The sequence below is a fragment of the Arachis ipaensis genome, chromosome B7 (genome assembly GCF_059453495.1).
Source record: "Arachis ipaensis isolate K30076 ecotype BB chromosome B7, ASM5945349v1, whole genome shotgun sequence".
Taxonomy (NCBI): domain Eukaryota; kingdom Viridiplantae; phylum Streptophyta; class Magnoliopsida; order Fabales; family Fabaceae; genus Arachis; species Arachis ipaensis.
The window spans coordinates 108590045-108610666 of record NC_142442.1 but is presented as its reverse complement, the minus strand read 5'-3'; the positions used below and the strand labels follow the sequence as shown (position 1 = coordinate 108610666).

At 35.1% G+C, this 20622-nt stretch overlaps 1 non-coding gene across 1 annotated transcript; it reads left to right on the top strand.

The window, feature by feature from the left end:
• Positions 1-3396: 3396 nt before the first annotated feature.
• On the top strand, positions 3397-3504 carry LOC148553681 (small nucleolar RNA R71). Its single transcript, XR_015893741.1, has one exon. It is a non-coding gene; the product is annotated as a small nucleolar RNA R71 (small nucleolar RNA).
• The last annotated feature ends 17118 nt before the right edge of the window (positions 3505-20622 follow it).

Genomic DNA, 20622 nt, shown 5'->3' with positions numbered 1-20622 from the left:
TAGGGAGATTCTTAGTTCTTTCACATCTGTCACAGTTCTTCACAAATTCTCTTGAGTCTTGGAAGAGAGTCGGCTAGTAAAAACTGCTCTGCAGGACCTTTGTAGCTATCCTTTCACCACCAAAGTGGCCTCCATAATCAGAGCCATGACAGTACCAAAGAATCTGTTGTGTTTCCTCATCTGAGACACATCTCCAAATTATCTGAGCATCTTCTAAAAAGGTATGGTTCCTCCCAAAAGTAGTACTTTGCATCCGTGAGTAGCTTCTTCACTTGTTGTTTAATGTACTCTTTTGGAATGAAATTCATGGCTTTCTAATTTGCAATGTCCGCAAACCATGGAGCCTGCTGAATGAGGAATAGTTGCTCATCTAGAAATGTCTTAGTCACAGTTGTGGGTGGTTGCACGCCCTCTTTAGGTTCAATCCTAGAAAGGTGGTCAGCTACTTGATTTTTTGACCCTTTCCTGTCTTTGATCTCAATATCAAACTCCTGAAGGAGTAGCACCCATCTGATTAATCTTGGTTTAGTATCCTGTTTGGTTAGAAGGTACTTCAAAGTAGCATGATCAGTATAAACAATAACCTTAGAACCAATTAAATAGGATCTAAACTTATCAATAGCATACACAATAGCTAATAATTCTTTTTTGTAGTGGTGTAATTCTTTTGAGCATCATTCAACACACGACTAGCATAGTAAATGACATGCATAAGCTTGCCGTGCCTATGTCCTAAAACAGCTCTTATAGCATAATCACTAGCATCACACATTAATTCAAATGGCAAATCCCAATCAGGGGGGCTATGATGGGAGCAGAGGTAAGGTTTGCTTTTAGAGTTTCAAAAGCATGCAGACATTCAGTATCAAATACCAAAGGAATATCAGCAACTAGTAGGTTACTCAATGGTTTAGCAATCTTAGAAAAATCCTTTATAAATCTTCTCTAAAATCCTACATGACTCAAAAAACTCTGGACTGCCTTAACGTTAGTTGGTGGTGGTAATTTTTCAATTACCTCCACCTTGGCTGTATAAACTTCAATTACCTTACTTGAAATCTGGTGTCCGAGAACAATACCTTCTGTAACCATAAAGTGATATTTTTCCCAATTTAAAACAAGGTTTGATTCTTGACACCGTCTCCATCCTGTGACAGTCCTTGTAGGAATTAGCTCATTCTTTTCATTCTTGATCACTGTCATCCCTCCTTTCTTGGGAACTACCTACACAGGATTCACCCAATGGCTATCAGAAATAGGGTATATAATTCCGGCTTCCCATAGTTTCATTACCTCCTTTTGGACCACCTCTTTTATAGTTGGATTGAGTCTCCTTTGTGGTTGCATAACCGGTTTAGCATCATCTTCAAGAAGAATCTTGTGCATACACTTGGTTGGACTAATCCCTTTTTAAATCACCAATGGTCCACCCAAGAGCTATTTTATGGCTCTTGAGCACTGTAATCAGTGCCTCTTCCTCACCAGGTTTCAAAGAAGAGCTAATAATCACTAGATATGAATCATTTTCACCTAAGAACACATGTTTCAAAGAAGGAGGCAAAGGCTTTAGCTCAAACTTGGGGACTTCTTCCTCCAACTTAGGCGTGTTCACCATGTTCTTTTGGGGAGGTGAATCATCAATCTCAAGTAATTTATACTCAGAGAGAGGATCCAGAATATCATTAAGTACCCCAGCTTCTAGTACTTCTTGAACAAGTGGTTCAACAACATCAACTCTCATACACCCTTCAGTATCATTAGGGTGTTTAATGGCTTCAAACACATTAAGGACCACCTATTCTTCATTGACCCTCAGGGTTAATTCACCATATTGCACATCAATCAGAGCTCTACTTGTAGCTAAAAAGGGTCTTCCAAGAATAATAGAGGACTTTTTATCCTCTTCCATATCCAATATAACAAAATCAACAGGAAAAATAAATGGCCCCACTTTCACAAGTAAATCCTCAACAACTCCCACAGGAAATTTAATAGAAAGAACAGCAAGTTGAAGAGGAATACAAGTGGGTTTTACCTCCTCAATTTCGAGCTTTTTCATCACTGAAAGTGGCATGAGATTGATGCTAGCTCCAAGATCACAAAAAGCTCTCTGAATATTGACATCTCCAATGGTGCAAGGGATAACAAAGCTTCCTGGATCCTGCATCTTCTCAAGAAGGTTATATTGAATAATAGCACTGCATTCCTTAGTTAACACCAGTGTCTTTTTCCTTCCAATTCCTTTTGTTAGTCAACAGTTCTGTCATGAATTTAGCATAGAGAGGCATTTGCTCAAGAGCCTCGGCAAAAAGAATGTTGATTTGAAGCTTCTTGAAGACTTCTAAAAATATGGAAAATTGCTTGTCTTTGGAAGCCTTTTGAAGTCTCCGATGATATGGCATTTTAGGCTTGTACTCAGGAGCCTTTGACAATGTAGGATGAGTGTCAAGAGAGACTGGGAATGGGTTATCTGCACGCCTAGGAGGGACGTGCTCCACCTCTTCTTTCTTCTCCTTTGGAGCTTCTTTTTCAACTAGCTCCTCATTGACCTTAGTTTCAGAACTAGCTACTTTACCACTTCTCAATTGAATGGCCTTGCAGTCTTCTCTTGGGTTCACCACTATATCACCAGGAAATGTACTTGGAGGTCTCTCAGGTATTTGCTTGCTCAATTGGCCTACTTGCACCTCTAAGTTTCTGAGTGAAGCTCTAGTCTCCTGCATAAAACTATTCAATAGTGCTTTCAAATCAGTGTTCTTCTGGGGCTGAGAATTTGTCTACTGAGGTGGTTGTTGTTGATGAGACTAAAACTAACAGTTATTATAATTATTCTGTTGGGAACCACCCTGAAAATTATTGTTAAAATTTTGTGATCTCTGAGTTTGCTCTCTCCACCCCAAATTTGGGTGATTTCTCCACCCTTGATTATAGGTCTTAGAATATGGATCATTATTGGGGTTTCTAGGAGCATTTCCCATGTAATTGACCTGTTCAAAAGAAAATTGAGCATAATCATAATTCTCACCTAGCATAGAGCTACCAGTCATGTCATAAGGAGCCTCTTAAGGTGCATTCTGAGTGTTAACAGCTGAAATCTGCTTCCCACTCAATTGTTGAGTATTCAAATTCATCTGTTGAGACAAAATTTTGTTCTAAGAAAGAAAGAGCATCAAAAGCCTCTACTTCCAAAATGCCTTTCTTCTAAAGGGTCCCAGAGTTCACAAGATTCTTGTTAGATGAGTATAAATATTGGTTGTTAGCAACCAACTCAATAAGCTTAGTAGTCTCCTCTGGTGTCTTCTTCATGTGGATTGAACTACCTGCAGAATTATCTAAACACATTTTGGACATTTCACATAAGCCCTTATAAAAGATATCCAGTTGAGTCCATTTAGAAAACATGTTCGGAGGACATTTCCTGGTCAGCAGCTTGAATCTCTCCCAGGCTTCATAGAGGGTCTTACCATCTTTCTGTCTGAAGGTCTGAACCTCCACCCTTAGCTTAGTTAGCTTTTGTGGTGGGAAAAATTTAGTCAGAAATCCAGTGACCACTTTATCCCAAGTGTCCAGGCTCTCCTTGGGTTGAGAATCTAGCCATAGCTTTGCTCTATCCCTTATAGAAAATGGGAAGAACATGAGTTTGTAAATCTTAGGATTCACTCCATTAGTCTTCACAGTATCACAAATCTGCAGGAAATTAGAAATAAATTGATTTGGGTCTTTCTGAGGAAGTCCATGATACTGACAATTTTGTTGCACAAGAGTGACTAGCTAAGGCATTAGTTCAAAGTTGTTTGCAGCTATAGGAGGCACCACAATACTTTTCCCATAAAGATCTGCATTAGGAGCAGTGTATGTGTGAAGCACTCTTCTTGATTGTTCATTCTCATTCAGATTTGCCTCATTGGCATTGACAGCACAATTATGATCCATAGTGGACTCTGCAGCTTCCCTTTCAAAAGTTTCACTCAGATTTTCACTAGCCTTGTAAAGTCTAGCTTGTTGCAGCCGCCGCCTCAAGGTCTTTTTTGGTTGAGGATCAAAATCTGTAAGAGGTTCCTTGTCTTTATTCTTGCTCATAAACAGACAGAAGACAAGAAAAGTGGGATTCTCTACGTCAGAGTGTAGAGAATTCCCAATGAGGTAACTTGTGCAAAGAAATAGAATAAAACACAAACTAATTAAAGCTAAAAATTTTTGAAAATGATGACTAAAATTAAGCTAAGAAATTTGAAATTTATAAAGAAAATTAAACCGGAAAATTAAAATAAAATTAACTAGGTAACCCAAACTTAATTTCAGAAATTAAGGAAAAATAATAGTACTAAATTTATGAAAATTATAAAGCAAAAATTAAATAAAATTAAATTAAAATGCCTAATCTAAGCAATCAAACAACTAATAGTTGTCAATCACAGTCAATCCTCGGCAACGGTGCCAAAAACTTGGTCCAGAATTTATAACCCACAAACTAACCAACAAGTGCACCGAGTCGTACCAAGTAGTACCTCAAGTGAATAAGGGTCGATCCCATGAAGATTGATGGACAAAGCAACAATGGCTAAGTGATTTACTTAGTTAGACAAATAGAAAAGAGTGTTGAGAGTTCAATTGCATCAAACAGTAATTCAGAGAATCAGAAAACAAGCAGTAAATTGAGGTGAAATATATATGGAGAAAACAATTAAGGCTTCAGAGGTATCTATATTCCAGATTGACTTTTCTTACAAACTATTTTAATCATGCAAGATTCAATTCATGGTAAACTATATGTGACTAAACCCTAATTCCTTAGACATTTTTAGTCTCTTCTAACCTTCATCAACTGCCAATTCCTTGGTCACTTAATTCCAATTAGAGAGTGAAGTTCAATTCTAGTTTAGAAGCCACAGAAACCCTAATTACCCAAATATAAGAGGATTATATGTCACGTATCCCGTTAAGTCCAGATAATTAGAAATTTAGGAGAAATTGTTTTCAAGCTGTTGTTTAAGTAAAGAGCTTTTTCAAGTTATACAAGAACTCAATTAGAACCAGGGTCATACTTCCATTCCACCCAGATTCATAAGATAAAGAACGAAAACAATTCTTGAAATAGAAATCAGTACATGAATTAAAATAGAAAAGTAATAGTATCAATCCATACAATAGACAAAGCTCCTAACCTTAACAGTGGAGGTTTAGTTGCTCATGGTTCAGAGAGAAAACTAGCATTCTGTAAAATTGTAGAGTGCGGAATGAGGTAGAAGAGAAGAGAAGAGCCTGAAGGGCTTATTCTTTTCCCTTTTATATCTAATCCTAATTAATGTAAACTATATTTTTTAAAACTAAATAATATCTTCTTCAATTTTTATATAAAATAAAGTTTAATAAAAAATCAATAGAGATCTTCGTGCAAGCCTTGATGAATGAAAGGGGGACCACTTTGCTTCTTATTGTTGGCGCCCAACTTCGAGGTGGCCGAATTGCCTTGATTGTTGTTGGTGGTGTTGGCGCCTAACTTCATGCTGGCAGCAAAGAATGAGTGTTGTTGTTGTGTCTGGCGCCTAACTTGAGAAACTCCAAGTTAGGCGCCACCTTGGCCGTGTCCTCTTTGAAGCTTTTCCTTGTTCTAGCGCCTAACTTGGGAAAAGCCAAGTTAGGCGCCACTCATACAGCATGCATTTACAAGTGGAGTTTGTCTTGGCGCCTAACTTGGAAAATGCAAGTTAGGCGCCACCCTTGCAGAATTGCTGGAGAAAAAATATGAACTATTATACATCGTTGGAAAGCTCTGGAAGTTAGCTTTCCAGCGCCACTAAAATCACGTCAATTAGACTTTTGTAGCTCGAGTTATTTATGTTAGAGTGCAGGGAGGTCAGGGTTGACAGCATCATTCGCTTTCTTCTCTTTTTCTACAGAAACTCCATCAAATCCATCCGAAAGCTACCTGAAATAAACAAAATTGTACATGACTCAAAGTAACATCCATAGTAACTAAAAGATAATTAATTCTTGATTAAACTCAACAATTTGAATACAAATTCTCTAAGAAAAAATAAAAAAGATGCTCACGCATCAACCTGTGACACATTTCCTGCATGGCACGAAAATAGTCTTCCCCCAACCCCACAAAGTGACGAACTCTAATGTTCTGGACCTCGCGGTTTTCAAATCCAAGCAGAACATGGTGTTGTTGGTTAGTGGGTGGAGTAACGTCAGTTTTGTAACCATCATCTTGATGGTGTAACTTAAAAGATGTGTTCAGGTTAATCACTGATTGAATTTTTGATCAGCCATGAAATCAACAATATAAAATCCCCACAAACTACGTCAAATGTTCGTACTTTTATCAAGATTCTGACTTGGTGAGATTTGGAGATTCTAACTTGCGAAGTTCTAATTCAAGGCGCGTGATATTGAATCGTTCTTCTAATTTTATGTTTTAATCATGTAAGCAATGATAATCGGCAATATAATGTTTATTTATTTATTTGCATCATATTTGTCGTTTGTGTAATGCACCGCCATATGACCCGTACGTGAGACGTGAGTATAACCTTTTGTGATTATTAAAATTGACATAGGTTTAATTTAATATTAAAAAATGTGATGTACACAAAGAATAATAATAAATTAGACATTATATATTTTTATATAAATATCTATATTATTTAATTTATTTTTATTATATATTTTATTTTTTAATATTATTATATATTAATAATTGATTTAATTTTTAACTTTTAATATATATATATATATATATATATATATATATATATAATATGATTATTATTTAAAAGTGTTTTTATTTTTTCGAATTTAGAAGTTATTTAAATAAAATTATAAGAAATAGATTGGAAATATGAAGTTATCATCATTTTTCTATTTTGAGTTTTCAATGATCTTATTAGTTTTTTATCTCCAATAATGAGAGTTGATAAATTTTATTTTATCATTTTAAATTATGTTAAAAAATGTGGAATTTATCCATAAATTTACTCAATTTTAACTTAATTAATTAAATTTTTTTAATCTTGTTCACGATAAAGTTGTGTGTGAAAAATATGCATTTTTTACTTCTGATTATTAATTTCTTAATTTTTTTTGTGACATTCAATGCTGTAATCAAATTTATTTAAGGTTTTTAGAGTTAAGGTGCATCAATGGCCTTATAAGATCAAAAAGAATGGAGCGAAAAAATAAATTCGGGAAGCAATTTGAAAGAGAAGTTATCTGGCAACAAGTTTTTCTCGCCCAAACAAGAATTTCATTTAAACGATATTTTCTCGCCCAAACGAGAATCTACATGTAAGAATTGCCATGTTCAAGTTATTAGCATGGGTCACGAGAGAAATTAAGATAAATATTATACTTGAGTGAATGTATTTAAAATCCCAAATGCTATTTGTACACTAAAATCAGCTACTAATGTATTTGTGTATAACTACATATGTGGTTTAATTTATTTTCAATGTGTATTTGTATTCCAACATGTATTTTATACTGGTGGCTGATTTTGGTGGCTAATTTTGGTGTACACGCACTATAAGATTTTTGTTTATTTGTGGCAGTTTTTTCTCTTATTTGTGGAGGTTTATAACCTCACCAAATGGTTTGTGGAGATTTTAAAACTCCCAAAATTTGAGGTGCCACGAGGTTTTTTGTGGGAGTTTTTAAAAAGCTCCACAATTTATTCAGTGGGGGTTTTGTGTGTGTTTAGTAGGGGTTATTGGACTTTTGTGGCAGTTTAAAATTCTCCACAAATTAATTTTTTAATTTAACAAAAATTAACTATTTTATGAGATTTTCAAACCTCCACAAATCCTGTAATTATTTATTTATTTTTAATTTCAAATCATTCATTAATCTCATCTCATTTACATATTCTCAAATTAGAAATTTATTTTTTTAATATCAAAATTTAAAAACTAAATCTTTTATAACACAATTCCTCAATATAACACATAACTTTTAACACAATTTCTCAATATAAGACATAACTCTATATATAAAAAAATTCTTAATATCAATAGTTCCAAAAGTATTGTTCTACATAACTATTACTGTTTTTCTTTAAAAAGGAAAATAAAACAACAACTTCAATATTTCAATGTCATCTAATTACATAAAAGTCTCAATAAAAATATGAATGCAATCTCAGAAAATCTTTAAGGGGTATTTTATATTCATGAATTGAAACAGAGAATGCATCTGGTAAACCTTGAAACTCATACTTGCACAATTATGCAAGCATTTTCAATGTTTGCAACCCTAACTTCATATAATCATGAAAAAAAAATCAAATTCATGCTGAATCAATTTAGTTATATATAGCTTTTGCAGTTAGTACAACATATCAGGTAAGAACTTATATGAATACAGAGGCATGGATATATGGAAGATAAGACTACTCCTTCTTAAGTACACATCCTTGCCGTCCTTGCCTTTTCGAATTGGCTCTTTCTCAAAGTCAATATCTACCTGGAAATTTGATTGAAAGCTATTTGATTAAAGTCTAGAAACATGCCAAATCATCATGATTTTTAAAATTAAACCACAATGATCATTTACAAAAAACAAATAAAATGAAAATATTACCAATGAAGGAACAATCTAAATTAAACTTATATTAAATAAGAAGTAGCATCCACAATACTTTAGTTTGTTACATGACATTCTCTGCAGAACAATCAAAACTTATCCCACTAAATTAGGTTAGCTACATAGATCAGGTGGCCCTAGAGTATCTGTCTATGACATCTTATATAAAAGTAAGTTCCAAAGTCCGAAGCCAACCCATAGTCAAATACTTTTTTTATTACACTAAAACAAGGCAAAAAAGTGTATGTTTCATATGCACAATCATGTAGTTAATGTTGCATATAAGTATCTAGAAATTAGGATTAAAGTAATCTTCTGTAGGACAGAATCAAGAAGAAAAGAAACGAATTTTGCAATGAATTTGTACTCAAATTCAAATACATTAAACATAGTATAACACTGCTGAATTATATTTCATACAACCATTTAGATTATGTAACTATAAGAAAAGAGATATTCCTTATGATTAGCCTTTGAGTTTTAACATTTGTAACTATAAGAAAATAGATATTCCTGCTGAATTATATTTCTCTATTCTTGAAAAGTGAGTAATCCCACACCATCGGATGAAATCTCACACCATTAAAAATACTAATGATGGCTAACTGATGGCTATAAATCACAAAACTTGCTGGCCTCCAAACACTCCTCTATATGAAAACCTTGTTTATTTAGAGGTTTTATCAAAATTTTTTAGCCAATTGGGTGTTGTGTCTCAAGGAAGGAGTAGTCTTCTGAACTTACATAATTATTTAATGCTCTAAACACTACACCAAGTTACAACTTACAAATACAAAATTCAAACAAACACAAGAAAATACTAAAGAGCTAAGGCATAAATATTAACCCAACTATGTTTCTCTATTCTTGAAAGTAAGACATTTGAAATAATCAATAAAATGAGGTTACAAACAAAAGAAATACCTGACTCAGCTTCTTCATATTCTGTTGCTTGGGTGCTCTTCATGCTTGTTCTATCTATTGTATGTGATGGAACCTAGTAGTTATGTGGATGAAGACTACATGATAACGAAATTTTCTTCTCTATGAAATCTGGTAGTTTGTCAATTTGTCCATAAGGAAGAGATTCTTGATTTTCTTTGGCAGCACCTCTAAAATTTGCCTTAGTTTCTTGATTATTTTAAGGAAAAGGGAAGAGAAGAAGAGGGGGTTAAAGATTATCTTGATCATCTAACTAGTTTCCAAAAAATAGCAGATAAAGTTGTAGCATGTTACTTTCACTTTCCTATAATGGACAAGAACAATATGCAAGAGTTCCCTAAAATAATATTTAGATACAATAAATGAGACAAGATGATACCAAGAAGAGGTCAATCCACAGATAAATGCATGAAATAGAAACGATCAATTTCTGGAATATAATTAAATTAAACATAAGAATGTGATCAACTGTTACTAAATCTTTTTCATCGGCGTAAGACCTAGAATTTTTGAAAATTTTATTATGAACTAATTTTAAATTATATATTTATTTACAGTTTTAATTTCAGAAATTATTTCATTGAGGATAATCAAAGGCTGCTTTGATTAATTGGAATTGAAATAAATTAAGGTTTTTATCTAAACTCTATAATTATGGATTATTTTTCTATTTATGATTTAAAGTTTTAGAAATTCAAAAATAATGAAGTTTGACTATTTAAATTAGAATTTTATCTAATTTTATAATTATTAAATTATTTTCTATCTTTAAATTATAAAGTTGGTTGTTATGAAATAATAAGAATTTTATATGATATGATTTAAATAATTGATATTCTTATAATTTAATAATTTAAGTTTTAGGAATAAAGAAGATTAATTATATTACCATGTATTTTAAATTAGAGTAATTGATTGAGAATCAATTAATATTTTAATACGACAAATAATATTTTAAAATAAATTTTAGAGATTTAATTTAGCTTTCAAATTGATACCTTATGCCCTAATTTTATTAAAATTACCCTATCAAAATTAAACCCAAAATTTCCAAATCAAAACCCTAATTTTTTATCTAACCCTAACCCTAGCTATCCAACCCCCTCACCCACACACTCAGCACACTCACACACACTCACCAAAACCCTAGCCACCCCATATTCACGGTCAGAAAAAGAAAAGAAAAAGAAACAAAAAGGGAAGAGATGAGAGGGATCTGCGGGAAGAAGGAAAGGGGAGAGTGAGGACGGTGCCGGTGGATGTCACTGCCGCCGCGCCGTCAAGTCGCACACAGAAGAGAGAGGGGGAGCCAAGGAAGGAGAAGAAAGAGAAGGCCGAGTTGCTGCCGCTGCCAGAGCCACGAGGAGAGGGAGTCATGCTGTCATCCCTGCGCTGTCACCATCGTGCTGTCGTCGTCGCCAAGCTGCCCTCGCATTCGTCGTCGCCTTCACAGGGTCTGTGTCACCGCCGTCGTCCTAGCCGCGAAGCTAGTGCCACCGTCACCATCATCGTGGACTGCTGCTGCGCATGTCATCACTACCATCTCTGAGACCGTCGCCATCAAGCAGAGTCACAGGGAGAAAGATGATCCGCGAGTGAGAGAGAGAACCTAGAAGGGAAGCCACAGCTAGAGGAGGAACCAACCGCGCTGCCGTGCTCTGCTACGAAGAAACTCCACAGCCACCGCTGAGATCCACTACCGGTAAGGGTTTTCAGTTTGGTTTTTCTTCCTTTTGAGTTTCTAGGAGCTTTATTATCACTACATGTTTAACAGTTTCCATCGCTGGAGTTCTGGTCGCCGCTGTCGATTGGGCTAGTTATCGGGGATGCCGCCAAACCGGTTTAGTGACCGCCACTATTTCATTTTTTTTATTACAGTAAGTATTTATATTTTGAAAATTCCCGCGTTAGTATTCTGTTATGTTTGGTTATAAACTCTGAAGTTTTGGTAACGTAGGGTCGTGTTCTGAGTGTTGCATGTCACTTTTAGGTTGTTGTGGTTGCTACGAAAGTGATCAGGGGCTGAGGTTTCGGTTGCCGTTGGTTTCAGGCTGAGAGAAAAGAGTTCCGTTGACATGTTTAGTTTATGATATCGACTTGTCGAGGTAGGGGCTTTTTATAAAAACTAATTTATTTAAATTGAAATTGTTATAAATTGATATAATGTGCAAAATGCATTTTTGGTGATTATGTAAGTCTTATAAATTGTCTGGTTTATCTTGGATGAATATGGTTGCCTGTTTCATTGAAATATTGTCTTATTTTGTTAAATTTGAGATTTCTGATTAGTTTGATTTGAAATGATTTTAATATTTGAAAGTCAGAATTTTGTTTTATTAGAAACTGATTTGATCTTGAACCCGTTGGAAAGGGTTGAGAATTGGTTTGGTTGGGACCCGAAAAGAGTGGCAAAATCCAAGTTTTAGGGGAGATGCTGCCGAAATTTTTATAAAATCCAAGACTTTGTTGAAAACGTTATTTTGAAAATAATAAATTATGGTTTGAATTGAATTACTGATAAATGAATTATGTTTGAAATTATTTTATTAAGAAAAATATTATATTTTGAATGTAGATTATTTTAGAAAAGAATTATGCTTTAAAGTCGATTTAAAGATGAAAATACTCATGTTTTGGAATTTGATTAAGTAAGCAAATTTGGAGGAGTTTTAGTGGATTTAAAAGAAACTTCAATTTCGATTGATTATTTTCACTTTACAACGTTTTAGGAAGAGTTTGAAATATTCTTTGAAATTTTGATTTAGCAAAACTAAAACAATTTTCGAGCCTTTGGAAATGCTTCAGATTTAAGAATGAAATTGAAATTGGTTTTCGGTTTAAATGATTTGGTTTTGGTTTAAGTAAGTTAGTTTTGAAATTTGTTCGGAATACTTAGATACATGACTTGGTTTTGGTTTAAATTCTATTTTATTTATTCAAATCAAGAAGCTAAGGTTTTAGAGGTTTCATTGAATTTAGAGAAATGAGTTAGGTTGTTCTCTCTTAAAGTCTTGAGATTTTGCTGAGGAATTTTATGACCAAATCTTGATTTAAAATGAATAATTTTGAGTCCTTCAGAAGAGATTTTGAAATTTTCATGATTTTGAAATCGTTTGGAAGTTTTGGAAAGATGTTGCGGAAAGTAGCTCTATTTTGAAAGGAAATTGGTTTGAGAAAAAGTGATTCTTGAATACGTTTGTTATTTGAAAGTAAATGGGCCAAGAATAATTTTTGGAAATAAGGTTTTAAGCCCAATTGATTGTGGATATTACTGAGATTGTTGATAAGTCGCTTGCACCTAGCAAGGATTGTTGGTTAATCATGCTTGTCGAGGTTGCAGTGCCGGCGTAAAGACGGTTGGTTAATCCCGCTTACGTGTAGATGTGAAGTCGGACGCAGAGTATCCTAGTCACATCCTTTCGGATCACAGGAGTGTGTCCGACACTATATCCATGGAAATTCCCGTAGCTATATTCATGATCGAAAGACGACATTCCCATGAGAATATGTCAAGTTGGCAGTTGAACCGACAATGTGATATGTAACACTCCGTTACCCTAAGCCTTACCTCGCGCCATAAAGCAAGGGATAACAAAGTGTCATGACAGTTCTAAGGCTCATATATATATATATATATATATATATATATATATATATATATATATATAGAAAGAAATAGTAATACTAGAAGCCCAATGAAGGAATAAAAGCTCAAGGTCACGGAAATACAAAACGCGAAGCGTCCACACACAATAACTAAATGCGTAAGCACGAACAGGACAAGACATAATACATATAAACCTTGTAGATAGCTCCAGGATACACAAGGCAATAATCAAATTAATGAGCTATATATATATATACAAAAAGAGAACTAGTCACAGCCTGCGGAGTTTAGGCCAACTAGTCAAACTAAAATACAAAGAGTTTTTAAAGTTTAAAACAGCTTATACAACTTATCTTTCAAATCAAGCCTCTAAGGCCATAAAGTATAAAATAGAAAGGTGAAAGAAAATACTACAGCAAAATAAAATAGAAGTAAACAAGAAAGGAACCATACTCCGCTCTGCCACCATGTCCGCAATTTCACCGAGGTGAATTACGACTTGCATCTGAAAAATAACAACAAAGTATGGAATGAAAACTGGAGGTTCTCAGTATGGTAACAATGCCCAATAATATAAGATATAAGGTTTCGTGACGCTGAAGGCAATCCTAGAACTTCACATCGATATAGAATATTCAAGCTTAAAACAAAATAATTAACGTAAACCATAAACAATAAATAGGATTTTCTAATCTTAAAGGATTTCTAAATAGTACTAATCACACCGCTGTATCCCACAGCCTTTGCCAACCTAACCTCTGTACGATCTCATCGCCACCGCCTACCTAACCTCCTCAGCACCAAACAATCACAAGTAATACAAGGAAGTAATACACAGTTAATATTCAAATATAGCAAGTAATTCAAGAAGCAAGTAGGCATGTTATACATTTAGGAAAACTCAATTAATCAAAGAAAACAAGCACATAAGAGATGCATATGATGAATGCCTGTCCTATTGACTCGTGATATCACTTGTCGGTCCGTAAATGCAACCCGACACATCCTTTCGGATGTAGCCTTTTTTGCCACGCTAGAGATATAGTGTCCAACACACTCATGCAGCAGCGAATCTGCAATGCCAGATATATAGTGCACTGCACACTCATGCAGTAGAGAGTCTACTACGCCAGGGATATAGGCCCTGCACACTTCATCCAGCAGAGAAGGAAATAACAACTACTCATACAGTAGAGAAATCTGTTACACCAGGGATGTAGGCCCCGCACACTCTCAACAACAACTAGTCATGCAGCAGAGAAATCTGCCACGCCAGGGATATAGGCCCCACACACTCTCAACAATAATTACTCATGCAGCAGAGAAATCTATCACGCCGGAGATATAGGATCCGCACACTCCCATATAATCCAATAATTTTCTCATTCATTTCCAAGCCTTCAACTCGTCATAACCATCACCAGTTTCCAACTTCTCAAAAACCTCTTTAGCCATATACTTCACAACTCAACACGCCCCACTCAAACTAGAAGTTACAGAAACCTTCCAAACCTAGGTCATCGACTCTAACTCATAACTAAGATACCCTTTCTATTCTTTTATTATATTCTCCCTTGATTCAAGATCCTAAAACTGACAAAAAGGTTTTAAACAAGTGTTACAAAAGTTTACAAGCTTGTTGGGAAGGTAAAACAGTTAAAAACAAGGTTCTCTTTGAAAAACAGGGCACTGTGCGTACGCATAGAGTTGTGCGTACGGATGCCCAGGAGGATTTTCAAGAAGTGTGTGTACGCATAGAGGTGTGCGTACGCATAGGAGTAAAATTTTCCAACTCTGCTCATTCACACAATGCGTACGAACACCCTCAACAGAGTGCACCTTCCAACATGTGCGTGCGCAACAAGTCTGTGCGTGCGCACAGCTTGTAAAACTTCATTAGTTGTGTGCACGCACAAAGCGTGCTAGCACTCCTAACAGCAGCCATATCCCCGTGTGTGCGTACGCACAAGATTGTGCGTGCGCACAGTTTCAAAAATACACAGGGTGTGCGTGCGCACAAGGTTGTACATACGCACAAGTTAAAAATTGCTACTGATCAGATCACGCGCAACGCAGTGTGCGTGCGCACACAAACCAGAAATCACAAATTCTGCAACTTCACAGAATTCATATTTCTGAGCCAAACTTTCAACGATCATATCTTTCTCTACAAAATATATACCGTTTCAAAGCTCTTTGAATTATCTTTAATTTGATATAAAAATCATTCTGCTTCGAAAACTGTAGCTCAAGATATGATCCGCCAAAGTTGGCTTAAAGCCCATTTTTACCAAAAACCTTAAAAACTTACTTTCACCAAAACTCTCATTTCAAAACCAAACTACTCACAATCCGAATACTACCAAAACAACACAAAAGTCCATATCACTCATTCCTCAAACTCAATCATCAATAACCTCCCATTTACACTATTCCACGCCATCCAAAATCATTATAATAGTCATCCACCATCAATCATAGCTTAACATCAATAATGCATCCTCATGCAACATTAACTCAAAATCAACACCATTCAATATCATCAACAACCACAAGACTCAAAACCCACAATTATCATCATAATATATCATCACACATCATAATCATCAATATCCTTCAACAAGCATCATAAACATATATTATACATTCCAATATTCCTTATAATCCTCTTCATCATACAACATAATTTCATAAATAATTAGGCATACACCAACATCATTCAATCCTATCTTATGGTCCACTAGCCTAAATTTCTAGAAACATTACATATTACATAAAGAAAACCGAAACCATACCTTGGCCGACTTTCAAATGCACCAAAAACCAAAACGAAGCCACCAAGCTCGATCCAAAGCCTCAACTAACTCCAACAAACACCAAAACCCAATCTAACATCACATAGCATACAAACATCAAACCTATGGTTTACAAAAATAACTAAACACAAGGGTTTAGTGAAACCTTACCTTACCCAACGAGATTAAGGGTAAAACCCAACAATATTCCAATGCTAGATCACCCCTAAACAAACAAAATCTACTCAAGAAATAGAACCAAAAATGCAGAACTGTTTAGGATGGAAACTGGAGCTTGAGTTTCAAAATCTTACCAAAAAACCTAGATAGAAACGAAGAGCTCATCGAGAGCTTCGCGTGGCCGCAAACGGCTCGTCAATCAGAGCTCCGTAGCTCAAGTTATGATCAAAACAAGGTTTGGGTGATTAGTAAAACCCCAAACCCCTTCTCTTCTCTCTTCTCACCGTCCCTCTCTCTTTCTTTTCAGAAAATGAGGCTGAATGCCTCTTAGTTAGGGTATTTATATGTTGGACTTGGGCCCACTTGGGTCCGGTCCAACCCGCTAAGTATTTTTGGTCCGTTTGGCCCACTTTGGGCCAAAACCTTTAAGATTAGTGCCCGGTTTTCAATTCTAAATTATTTTTGTCCTTTCAAAATAATAAATCAATTTTTAAAATCTTATTTTTCTCAAAAAATAGTATCAGACAGACTAGAGCTGGTACTTCCAGCTTAAGCTCCAGTGCGCATTTTTACAAAAACCTTTCGAAAAAGATACATTTTCCAACTCAGAAAAATTCACTGAACTCAAATTTCACCTTTAAATTTTCAAATTAAAACTTCTAAATTTTGAATTTACTCCGGGCACTTAAGAATTATTATTTTATTAAAATAGTTTTATGTGAAAACTCTGGTTCTTACATGATATCACAGCTAGTAGGACAGACATTCATCATATGCATCTATGTGACATTGTTTGGGTGTGTGATGAGCGGATAATTTATACACTTTTTGGCACTATTTTTACATAGTTTTTAGTATGATTTTGTAAATTTTTATTATATTTTTATTAGTTTTTAAATAAAAATCACATTTCTGGACTTTACTATGAGTTTGTGTGTTTTTCTGTGATTTCAGGTATTTTCTGGCTGAAATTGAGGGACCTGAGCAAAAATCTGATTCAGAGGCTGAAAAAGGACTGCAGATGCTGTTGGATTCTGACCTCCCTGCACTCGAAGTGGATTTTCTGGATCTACAGATGCCCAATTGGTGTGCTCTCAATTGCATTGGAATATAGACATCCTGGGCTTACCAGCAATATATAATAGTCCATACTTTGCCCGAGTTTTGATAACGCAAACTGGCGTTTGAACACCAACTTTCTACCTTATTCTGGCGTTAAACGCCAGAACTGGCATAAAAGCTGGAGTTAAACGCCCAAACTGGCACCAAAGCTGGCGTTTAACTCCAAGAAAAGTCTCTACATGTGAAAGCTTCAATGCTCAGCCCAAGCACACACCAAGTGAGCCCGGAAGTGGATTTCTGCATCATTTACTCATTTCTGTAAACCCTAGGTTACTAGTTCATTATAAATAGGACCTTTTACTATTGTATTTTCATCTTGGTTATTCTGGTTCCCCATCTGGGGCCGAAGCCAATGACCACCATTATCACTTATGTATTTTCAACGGTGGAGTTTCTACACCCCATAGATTAAGGTGTGGAGCTCTGCTGTTCTTCATGAATCAATGCAAAGTACTATTGTTTTTCTATTCAATTCATGCTTATTCTTATTCTAAGATATTCATTCACACACAACAACATGATGAATGTGATGATTATGTGACACTTATCACCATTCTCACTTATGAACACGTGCTTGACAACCACTTCCGTTCTACATGAAAACAAGCTTGAATGTGTATCTCTTGGGTTTCTAATCTAAGATTAAAACCTTTGTGGTATAGGCTAGAATTATTGGCGGCCATTCCTGAGATCCGGAAAATCTAAACCTTGTCTGTGGTATTCCGAGTAGGATCTGGGAAGGGATGACTGTGACGAGCTTCAAACTCGCGAGTGTTGGGCGTAGTGACAGACGCAAAAGGATCAATGGATCCTATTCCAACATGAGTGAGAACGGACAGATGATTAGCCATGCGGTGACAGCGTATTTGGACTATTTTCACTGAGAGGACGGACGGTAGCCATTGACAACGGTGATCCCCCAACATACAGCTTGCCATGGAAAGGAGTATGAATAATTGGATGAAGGCAATATGAAAGCAGAGGTTCAGAAGGAACAAAGCATCTTCATACGCTTATCTGAAATCCCACCAATGAATTACATAAGTACTTCTATCCTATTTTATATTTTATTTATATTTTAATTATCAAAACTTCATAACTATTTGAATCCGCCTAACTGAGATTTACAAGATGACCATAGCTTGCTTCAAGCCGACAATCTCCGTAGGATCGACCCTTACTCACGTAAGGTATTACTTGGAGGACCCAGTGCACTTGCTGGTCAGCTGCGCGGAGTTGTGAAGAAGTGTGTGATCACGATTTCGTGTACCAAGTTTTTGGTGCCATTGCCGGGGATTGTTCGAGTTTGGACAACTAACGGTTCATCTTGTTGCTTAGATTAGGTAATTTTATTTTATGTTAAAGCTTTTTAATTTTTATTTTCAAAAAAAAATTATTTGTCTTTCAGAATTTTTAAGAATGAATTCTAGAGTTTCATGATGATCTGTTGAAGTCTGGCTGTCTATGAAGCCATGTCTAATCTTTTGGACCGAGGTTTCAACTTATCATCACAAGAGCTTGTTGATTTCTATCAATCTTGCTATTGAATGTAATGATCTGCTAAAGCTTGGCTGACCATTGGCCATGTCCAGTGTTTTGGACCGAAGCTTTCACTGAAAGCTTGGCTGGCTAGTAAGCCATGTCTAATTCCTAGACCGGAGTTTTAGGCTAACATTGCATGATTCCTGGAATTCTCATTAAGAATTTTGAATTCCTTATTTTCTTTTTCCAAATAATTTTCGAACAAAAAAAATTTAATAAAATCATAAAAATAAAAAATAATTTGTGTTTCTTGTTTGAGTCTAGTGTCAATTTTTAAGTTTGGTGTCTTGCATATTTTTATTTTTCTTACATTTTTCGAATATATGCATTATGTTCTTCATTGATCTTCAAGTTGTTCTTGATGATTTTCTTGGGTCTGATCTTTAAATTCTCTTGTTTTGTGTCTTTTGTTGTTTCTCATGTGCATTCTCAATTTATTAGTGTCTCTAATATGAAAATTTCTAAGTTTGGTGTCTTGCATGCATTGTTTATCTGATCTTAGTTTTCCATGATTAATTTCATTTTGTTGTTTTTCATCATTAAAAATTCAAAAAAAATTTCAAAATTAAGTCTTTTCAAGTCAATAATACAGAGAATTGAAGATTCAGAACACACAGCAGAGGAATTACAAAGAAAAAGCTGGACGTTCAAAACACCCAGTGAGAAAGGAAAACTGACGTTTAAACACCAGCCAGGGTACCTGGCTGGGCGTTAAACGCCCAAAAGGGTAGTATTTTGGGCGTTAAACGCCAGAATGGATACCATTCTGGGCGTTTAACGCCAGGATGGCACAGGAGTGGAGATTTTGTTTTCAATTCAAATCTTTTTCAAGTCTTCAAAAATTTTCAAAATCAAATCTTTTCCAAATCATATTTTTTATCATATCTTTTTCAAAATCAAATCCTTTCCATTTTTCTCTCACTATTTTCGAAAATCCTTGCTACCAATTAATGATTTGATTCAAAAATTTCAAGTTTGTTACTTTTTTCTTAAGAAAGGTTCAATATTTGAATTTTAGAATCATATCTTTTAAATTTCTTGTTAGCCAAGTCATTAATTTTAAAATCAAATCTTTTAAAATTGTTTTTCAATCATATCTTCTCAATCATATCTTCTCAATCACATCTTTTTCAAAATAATTTTCAATCATATCTTTTTGATTGCCAATTTCAAAATCTTTTTCAAAATTACTTAACCACTTTCTCACTTTTAATTTTCGAAAACCATCATCCACTTTTTCAAAATTCTTTTTAATTATTTTAAAATTTTTAGTTTTATTTAAAAATGTTTTCGAATATTTTTCCCCCTCCTCACCTTCTTCTATTTAAAGACTAACATTTCTCCTCTATTAGCAATTCAGACTCACTCCCTCTCTATAAGTTCGAATTCTCTTCTCTACCTCATCCTTCTATTCTTCTTTTCCTCTGACACCTCAAGGAATCTCTATATTGTGACATAGAGGATTCCATACTTTCTTGTTCTCTTCTCTATTATATGAGCAGGAACAAAGATAAAGGCATTCTTGTTGAAGCTGATCCTGAACCTGAAAGGACTCTGAAGACGAAGCTAAGAGCAGCTAAAGCACAAAACTCTGAAGAGGACCTGACAGAAATTTTCGAAAAGGAAGCAGACAAAACAAACATGGCCGAACCCAACAACAATGGTGGAGATACAAGGAAGATACTTGGTGAATTTATTGCACCCTCTTCTGACTTCTGTGGAAGGAGCATCTCAATTCCTGCAATTAGAGCAAACAACTTTGAGCTTAAGCCTCAATTAGTTTCTCTAATGCAGCAGAATTGCAAGTATCGTGGACTTCCATTGGAAAATCCTCATCAGTTTTTAGCT